Source organism: Macrosteles quadrilineatus, unplaced genomic scaffold (assembly GCF_028750875.1).
Source record: "Macrosteles quadrilineatus isolate MER2022 unplaced genomic scaffold, UCM_ALF_1.0 Scaffold_8__2_contigs__length_117827958, whole genome shotgun sequence".
NCBI lineage: Eukaryota > Metazoa > Arthropoda > Insecta > Hemiptera > Cicadellidae > Macrosteles > Macrosteles quadrilineatus.
In genome coordinates, this window is record NW_026542601.1 from 109,960,143 (window position 1) to 109,970,751 (window position 10,609).

Genomic DNA, 10,609 nt, shown 5'->3' on the forward strand with positions numbered 1-10,609 from the left:
TGGAGCTTGAAAGTAGTAAATTTTTCATCTTTGGTACCAATTCACAGGGAGAATGGGTAATGCGATTCTCCCCAAAATTGGCATTCAGGTGTGGAAAAATAAGATAATAATCACTAGCTATTTAAAATTATAATTTTTTAAAATTTTGTTTTTTATCAAAATTTGTAAAAAATATTTTTTTTTCTAAAAATTAAAATTTTTTTTTAATTTTTTTTTAAAACTAAAATTTTTTTTAAAAATTTAAAAATAGCTAATGTCGGAGCACTACTTGTTGAGAGTGTGTACACTAACACCGGGGCTGTAGAATACTTTAACATCACGTAATTATTCGAATTCACAGCCCAAACGAGTTAACATATCACTTTTTTTTAATTCCAACATACAGATAAATTTTGCCCAAAAACAAACAAAATTTTTAACAATTTTAAAAATTTCAATATTTAAAAGCTAGTGATTATTATCTTATTTTTCCACACCTGAATGCCAATTTTGGTGAGAATCGCATTACCCATTCTCCCTGTGAAATCGTACCAAAGATGAAAAATTTACTACTTTCAAGCTCCATATCTCGCTTAATATTCAAAATAGTAATTATTTCTTATATATTTGTATCTCTAATTTTTAGTACAATTGAACAATAACAAAAAATAAGACATCACATTTTTTACCAAACACCCTTATTTAGTAAAAGACAAACACATATTGTTATAAAAAATGTGTTTTGGTCCAAAGGCAATCGGCTTCAAGCTTTAACCAATAAATATATTTTTAGTATTTGTTAACCAATTTGTCTTTTTATTTGATTGACATAAAACAGTAGTTCATCGATGCTGGGATAATTTTTTACAGGGGTTTACTTTATATACCATATAGGTACATATAGATACATATATATAGATACGTCAGTAAAAATAAATTCACCATGTAGATGCAGGGGATAAAATAACAATAGGCTGCAGTATCTCCTACTCTTTTCCTCCAAAAACACATTTCTTTTAAGTGCTTCCAGAGTTAGCTAGTACGACGTGAGTTGTTTTATTATAGAAATATCCATAAAAGTTATCTAAGAATATCATAATAACGTTTCTAGGTCTACAACGGTACATTTAATCTTGGCTGCGATGCACTTCCTTTATTAGAACATTAAATCAACTGGCATTGCCAAGACTGGGGTATTATTTAAGTCACACATGCCTTTCTTGCATGTTAAATATGTGTAATTTATAACCAAAATTTTAAAAAAGTTTAATAATTTTGAGTATACTATGTAAAATTTAAATGTTATTATCAACATAAGAAATATGACAACATTATACGCTTATATGGTATCTTTAACCTAGTATTAAAAAGAGTATTATTCAGACTAAATTGAAATTGTTTATATTTTAAATAAGTTTTACAGTAGGTCTACTAAATTTAAATTTTTACTTCGTGTTTGGATGAGAAATATTACCTTAAATACTGTACAATTAAATTGAACCTCAAATAAAACAAGTACAATGCCTTTAATAATCAGCAACCAGTTCAGTAATACCAATAGCGTAAATTTAATGGATAGTGCTCAACTATGAAAAAATATTTGAACATTCATAATTAAGAGTTTATACATACATTTGTGAGCAAATAATTTGTCCTACAGTCACCCGACAAAGTTGGCTTCCTTGTACTGTTTATAGTACAGAAAGCTGCTAATTGCTGCATATTTATACTTTGCCGTACGGTTTATACTTTGTCGTACGGTTTATACTTTGCCGAACATCAGGATTCCAACGAAACAACACAAAACTGCGTGGTTCTATATATCTCCGTGTACGCTTGGAAATAGGTTGGTAACACTTAAAGATGATAATACTATGAGCAGCTGATTGACTATTATAACTACGATTTAACCTGTCATTTCGTGTTTATAGTTTCGGTATTTCTGAACTTTCTGGCCTTTTCTTTTAAACGTTTTCAAAACATTCCTACGATCTTAATAAACAAGAAAATACTTTTAAAGCATTTTTTTTAGGTGCGGAAATCACTTCAAATTACTAAAACCTACGGAACTATATTCTCAAAACGCGGAGCACATTTCTTGCCGGGGAAAAATAGTGGAGTGATACGGACCACGGGTACTACTTTCTCTAGGGCACCTATGTGTTGCCAGCTGAACCTAAAACCGTGTTGTATAGTGTTTGAAAGACTAATTACTTATATGCTTTATAGTGACTGTAGGAAAAATATAATGTGTAACACGAGTGCAAAAGCCCTTTGCCCACTAGTTACACAAATAACTATTTATGATACTTATATACACTATGATGATCACCAATACTTTTAAAGCAAATACTTATCATGACAATATTTCTTCCACTAAAACAGCTACGTAAATATCACTTTTACATTATAAGATAAACACATCTGATGACCAAGTTAATTAACATAGTCACGATTTACCCACGTAATGTACACTGCAGTGGTATATTTATTAGTGCAGTTGCATCAGTGGTGTATGGTAGAAGGGAAGCTGTGGTGATGGTATTATTCACCCCAGTGCACCCCCCTCCCCCCACAGTGACTTGCACCCTAATTACGACTGATTCATTGTTTATAACGTGCCTCAAGCTTCGTTTCGTTGCTCCTTTTGTTGGTTAATCCCTCAATAAGTCTGACTTTCCTACAGCGAAATTTTTGTTTTGTAATGTTTTTAACAATTCAAATATCCAGGGAATTTTTTATTTCAATTTCTTACTAGCTGCTGTACCCGTGCTTCGCAACGGGAAGATGTACTATACCGACTATATTTTAAAACACTTGTTAAGTAGTTCGAATTTATAAATAAAAAATCACAAATTTTATACAAAAAAGTATAACCTTCATTGTTATTAATTGTCCTACTGTTTACTTGAAAATATATCAATAACATTTTCATAACTTAGACACTTTAATACATTGAAAACAGAGAGTGGTTTGATACAGCAATGGTTATAGAATCTTTTTTATTTTCGTAATCAATGACATAGTTTTAGAATAAATAATCTATGACAAAGTTTTAGAATAACTAAACCTAGTTGTGTAAAATATTGTATTTTATTTGTTTAGATCAGCTGTGTGAAATTGTGAAAAAAAAAACATTATTTTGGCAGTTCTGGTTATTTACATTGAAATGTTAATGCAAAGGTAAACATTGTGAGCTTTCTCATGCTTCCATGGACACATTTATTACTTTTGAAATCTTTGAAGGTTTTAGTTTGTAATGAGAAATTCTATAAAATAGGACCTTCTTACCCTCTGTCTGGGTAGTCCAAAATGGCCATCTACAAGGTACATTAACTAGTTCTTGCAAGAACAACATTGACAAATCGTGCAAGAATGGTGCAATCTTAAATTTTGTCAATATTTTACATTTTGAATCAAATTCAATAAAGTAACCGAAACTAAGTGATCTTGAAGTGACAAAGGGATTTTCTTCTGGAATTATTGCGTAAATCTGATGCAAGAATGGGATGGGTGTGGACAGAGCCCCTATCAGCTGGTTCACTTCACTGATTCTCTAATCGCCTGCATGGTAGACTGACCATCATGCTTCGACGCTCCTTACAACATAAATACACTTTATACAGGGTGTTGAAAATGTCTGGAACCAACGTTATATCTCGTGAGTGGTTAAAGAAAAACAACTGATATTTTGTGTACGGATATACTATGGTTTTACCTATCTTTTAGTGCCTTATGAAAATTTTTACCACTTATAGGGAACGTCCTGTGGAGGATGCAGTAAAAAGTTTTAATGGAAGCCTATGGTAAATGATACATCATTTCAAAGACCATTTTTTTCTGAGTAAGGAGCCACAAGTTTCATCTCAAAAGGACCACCCTAGCAAAAATGGCGACTGTTTGAAATTTAAAAAACCACTTATAGGGAACGGAATTTTTAAATTTCAAACAGTCGCCATTTTCGCTAGGGTTGTCCTTTTGAGATGAAACTTGTGGCTCCTTACTCAGAAAAAAATGGTCTTTAAAATGATGTATCATTTACCATAGGCTTCAATGAAAACTTTTTACTGCATCCTCCACAGAACGTTCCCTATAAGGGGTTATTTAAATTTCAAACAGTCGTCATTTTTGCTAGGGTGGTCCTTTTGAGATGAAACTTGTGGCTCCTTACTCAGAAAAAAATGGTCTTTCAAATGATGTATCATTTACCATAGGCTTCCATTAAAACTTTTTACTGCATCCTCCACAGGACGTTCCCTATAAGTGGTAAAAATTTTCATAAGGCACCAAAAAATAGGTAAAACCATAGTTTACCCGTACACAAAATATCATTTGTTTTTCTTTAACCACTCACCAGATATAATGTTGGTTCCAGACATTTTCAACACCCTGTATAGAAAATTCTACGGCACTAAAGACAACTTTAAACGTTTGGTCTAGTGTTTATACTGGAAAAAAAAAATATTTACAATACTTTTTTAGTAAACTGGGTTCTTGAGAAACCAATAGTCATTTAGAAATATATAAGTTATGATAGAGTTTTAGCGAATTTCCCATATAGGGAATAAGCTATTACCGTAGTACTCATGGTAAGACCTGGACGCGGGACCGATTTTTTTTTCGTTTTGAGGTCCCTAGAGGCCAAAAACACCATCCGTTCAAATTCATATATATATATATATATATATATATATATTTATATATTTATATATTTATATATATATATATATGTGTCCGTTAGCACGATAACTCGAGCAAAAATGATCCGATTTTGATAAAATTTGGTACAAACGTGTAAACCTACGTTTATTTGAACGAGTTCGCGATCCAGCATGATCGGACCATGGGAACGGGGGTTTATGGGGGGTTTTATGGGGTAAAAATAGGTTTTTCCCATTTTTGACCCAAAAAACATAAAATTTAGCAATTTCTTTCCAAACCAATTTGTAGAGCTCAAAAAAACAAATAATTTAGTATATTGAAGCGTTATTATGCGCCTAATGGTTACGGAGAAAATTCCAAAAAACTGTAAATTTAAAATTCCCATGTTATTCTTATGGAGAATAAGTAAACTGTTGTAGTTTGCTTGTTTATGAACATATTTTGATCAAATTTGGAAAATGTTTTTATTTCTTACTAACTATTAACATTTTACAAAAAAAAAAAAAAAAACAGTTTTACCCTCCCTGATGCAGCAAACCTAAGTACTTGTTATACTAATTCTATTTAAATAGGAAATAAATGTTATATTTTTAAGTAGACATTTTAGTGTAAATCCAATCAGGCAAATGGAAATTCGCTTAGTCTGCAGGTTTGCTGCGGCGGGGGTATTTTTTTATTCTCAGAGCGTAGATCGGGCTACTTTTAGTAGTTTTACAAATCAGGAATCTGTCCGTATGTTTTACCATCATAAGAAACTCAAACAATCCTAAAGATAATATGACAATATTTGTAGTTTTTTGTTACAGGACGCAGAAAATTAGGTAAAATATAAATTAAACTCAGAAAGTAGTTGAATTTAGAAAGTATAATCGTTTTATCTTTATTAACTCGTCCTTTTCTGTATTACTACGAAAAATTGCAGTAGATACAACAAGTTCATAATGTGGTTTCTTTATTGAAATGGTGATTTGGTCTTTATTAAATAAAACAAAATTTTACAGCACTTATTAGATAAACTTAAGAAGTGTTTTTGTTTGGCTATTAACTGATCGTTTTTTAAACCGTGCATCTGTATTTACTATTCTTACAAGTAAATGAATCCATCTTTAGATGTTTGTGCTATTTCATTTTAAATTTATCTCCCCTTATTTTTATAATTATGTAAAAATAATTAAATAATATTTTTTCATTTCCAAAAAAATATATATCGCTTTACATTACATACATTGATTACTAACCCGTATTTTAAAAGTAATGGTATGCTTTGCTTGACATTTTAATAATAACTAGAGGTCGTTCAGTGGACGAAAACTCGACCAAAATATTTAATGTACATGATTCTCTATTTCACCCCACACTGTAAATAAAACATGTGATTGGAATTTTTTCCATTTGTTTTGATTTTCTGTTTGTTTTGTCACTAGCATGGCAACCCATTATACCCAAGTTAATGTTTTTTAATTGCAAATTCATTTTTGGTGCTTATTTTGAGCCTATTTTAATTTGTAAAAGTATTCTGTACCTCTACAGCAAAATATCTTTCTAACAGTGTGAGTAGATTTCCCCTGTGATGCACACGAGCTGAGAAAAAAGGTTTGAGAGAAACATGGTTGCCTATTAATTTATAGATGGACTGTGAACTTTTATTTATTTTAATTTTACTATGCATTCACCTTCTTTGGTTTCAAATATTTTTGTATATACGCCGGTGGCCCTTTTTATAATTTTGTAAATTATATTTTCATAAAGTGGTGTTATTTTAATATTAACAAATTATGATTAAACCGCTTGTAATTAATGTTTAACTTACAATTGACGTCTGCATTTGTAATCAATCTCCCAGTATTGAACCAACGACCTTGGGATTTGATGTAGAGCGTAATTATCATTTGAGACGACTACCCAGACAGCTGTAATTTTATAGAACGTTCATTCTTCCGTGTTTGAATATTTTCAAAACTCACTAAATTTATCCATCAGGTTGTCTCTTTTGTATAAACATGAAATTCCTTAAGGAATTAGAATAATAGATTATATAACCCATTAATAAATACAATACACTCACTATATGTACATTGAGTATACATAATCAACGATATTAGTCTGATAGTAAATATACACATCACTCTGTTCTTTGTCAATCACGACGTAGTTCATGTTCCAACTACAAAGAGAGCAGCACTAACAAAAGGCGTTTGGTGGAACCACAGACAACGTTTTGGATCAGTATTGAAAATATTTAATTTTTGTTATGATTGTAAACCCTAAGGATCTTGTAGTTATTAATTTAAATTTTACTTGGTAATTGCAGGGTGTATATATTGCACGTAAAACCAGCCTACTTGCGATACAAAATGTAGAAAACAATTTTTAATGTATCAAGATTCTGAGAATTATAATTGGGGAGTGCATAAATTAATTGAAGTCGACTGTAAGTAAAATTATATTTTTACATTTTTAAGTGTAAAAGAGACTAGAATAATGTAGTCGTACAATGATTTTATTGTGTATTTTACCAAATGTGCCAGAAATTACAAAAACCTTTCTACTCTTTTGATTTAAATCCAATTAAATTATTTTACAAGTATTTGTCACTGGACGGAGTTTTTCGCAGTTCTGCAAGTATCCAATAAAATTGAAACATCGAATAATTGTCATTTTATCTTCTAAGCAATATTTTAGTTAGGTTGTTTCGCAATATGCAGTGTGATAACTTTTGAACCTCAATTTGTATAGAAATACAATGAGAATTTGAGAATTGTAGTTTGGTTTGGGTTGAAAATTCCTACAAACCAGTGAATTAACATTAAAACTCATTGAGTTATTTTATCTAGGCATTTGGATACTGCCTCTACTGTATGGTCACAGACAATATAATACTTTAATGGTATGGGTTTTATACTGTATAAACCATCCTTTACAAAAAATTCAAATGTTAAGACTTATGAAGTATTAATGTCATTTGCTTATAGTTCAAAACACATTCATACACTGATTGGCACATTAACAAAGATATCATTAGGCTATAAAAAAACAAATTTAATTTCAGTCGTAAAACAATAATATTTCATTTTTACCTTAAACTTATAGTTACTTCAAGTATTAAAAGGAGAGAAATCATAAGAATTTCCCGTGCTGTTTTTATGATTATTTTTTATGATGATCCTTGGCGTCTCCTTGTGGGTCATTTCATGACTACAAATTTCGAAGATATCTACCATTAACCTAAAATAAAACTAAATATTAAAATATTAGAACAATTCTAGACTTTTGGTAAGACACTAGCCAAAGGTTTTAAATTTGACCGAACTTATGTTCGAATAAGCTTTCTCGTTAAAAAAAGTTGGGTGATTTCTAAAATAACTCATTCCACAGTTAACAATGCACAGTTCTTTAATTGGTCCATCAAGTGAGTCAGTGTTTGCTCATAGTTTCGTTACAGATTTGACGAGTGATAAGAACGATTGGTGATGATATCAATTCATTTGAGACAGTCCATAGTTTGGTTCTTTAAGTAACAACGTTAGTTTAACAGTTACTTTCAATTAATCTGTTCTTAAGGTAAGTAAATCATTGTAAATAATATTTCAAACATTAAAACCCTTAATACTGTATTCCAATGTTTGGAAAATTCTACCATAAGTGTTTTTTTTATAAGCGTGTTGTAGGAAAACATTAGATAAAACTGAGTCTTGCTTCCAAAGATTTTTTACTTTATACTGATTCAATATAACCATTTTGATGGTAAATTCCTAGCGTATTTATCTCGACCTTAATTTATTGTTTCAAGTAGAAATTGCAACTTTGTACGAAAACAATGTGAAAAAGAGTAGTTCAAAATCAGCAGTCTGCCATGATTGGTAAGGTGAAAATAAAATAGCTATCATGACCTAAACTACTTGTTTTTAAGTATAAAATTCATTTTCTGAACTTTTTATTGTTCATTCTAGTTTAACTGGGTTAGTGTGTATTTTTTGCAACCATTATTAAATTTACCTAAGAAATATTTACATGAACCGATAAACACGGTATAGTCGAAATTGAAATGAAAATTGGTTTATCGATACAGGAAAAGTTAAGGTCACTTGACACTTTATACACGTTTAACTGTAATACATAACTAGGCTAGAATAAAAGTATTTTAACAGTATAGTTAATTAGATATTCACTAGTTGGCGAGATAGAGAAGAATACACAAGTAAATGTATGATAGATTTATCCATCAGTCACGAAAATATTAATCATTCGATATGTTATTCATTGTGATGCTCGGTTGGAAAACATTATTGATCAAATAAAAGGATTACCTTATCCAACCACAGTTGCTGGTATGACAACTAGTTTCGTTCCTTAGAACTTCGTCAGGTCATTGTATGCAACCACATCATCAATGTATTAACTGTGTCTTATAAACTGAAATGCATGTGGCACTGGAGAGATGAAGACACCTTATGACTCAGTCAATTTTATTTCGTCAGTGACAGTGATAAGGCAGTGCTGGCCAGCCTTTACAGTTTTGAACAGTTTTATCACTTTCTATTCCATTATAATTATTTGATCAACATAACTAGTTCTTACTAATGTGATTTTAACAGCGTTTTAAAGAATCCTTTGGCATACCACAATGTATTAAAACATTGATGATGTGGTTGCATACAATGACCTGACGAAGGTCTAAGGAACGAAACTCGTTGTCATACCAGCTACTGTGGTTGGATAAGGTAATCCTTTTATTTTATAAATTCATTCACGTTTTAACACGATTAACATCGTTAACAAGGTCTTTTTTGGCAACCTGCAATGGCCAGAATACATTATATATTGATTCCATATATTGTATCCATTGATTGTATTGATTCCATCACAATTCTCCCAAGAAACTCATGAAAAAAACTATTTTGTTATCAACTAAGGTTCAACTCAATTTCTTATTGCATCCCTCATCGTCCAACTACTTACAAAACTTTAAAAACTGCTTTAAGAACATTACAATTTTAGTACTTTTACTAAGACAATTCACATAAAGTAGTTTTGGCTGTAAGTATATTACGTGTTAATGTTTTCCAGAAGGCCTATGTGCCTATTCCACGTATGGACAGTGTACATAGGAATTCGCCTGGTGTTCGCCGTGGTTGCTAATTTAGAAAGAGACATTCCCAAAGATTCATCACAGGTAAACTGATAGATAATAAATCTGTACTATTTCTCAAAATTATAACGGTAAGTAAACTTCTGTTGAAAACATATTTTACATATATATCGTGGTAGTGGTGAATTTACATATAGCCAGTGGTGTTATAAAACTGGGTCGATAATAAACTAATTAAGAAACCAACCTTACTTCATTTTCTTACTGTTCATTCGTGCACTAGTCTGTTTAATAAATGCCAAGTTGGCCCCTCTTTTGTGTGGTAATAGGAATTTCTATTTTAGTTTACTATAATACCAGAAAAACTACAACAAAACAGTTGGAAGTACTGTCATACCAAACAACTTTAAAATCGTAGACATACGAAGTATATAGGTTAAGTTAGATGAATTTTATAGGTCCGTGAAGATAGCCCCCCCCCCATAACAGCACTAACAATAAAACTAGTATTAATGGTTAGTGCTTCGTTAGTGCTGGTTAGTGCTTCAACTCCCATCGTTAGTGTTCTTACGGTTCAGGAGCTACAACCAAAAAACTGTGGGTGGGGCCAACTTCACGTAAGTTAGCCCCCCCCCCCCTAGTAGTAATATGTGAGCACTAACTTTCAAAACTGTACCAACGGTTAGTGCTGGTTAGTGCTTCAATTCCCATCGTTAGAGCTCTTACGGTTCAGGAGCTATAACCAAAAACCCGTGGGTGGGGCCAACTTCACGGAAGTTAGCCCCCCCAGTAGTAATATGTGAGCACTAACTTTCAAAACTGTACCAACGGTTAGTGCTTCGTTAGTGCTGGTTAGTGCTTCAACTCCCATCGTTAGTG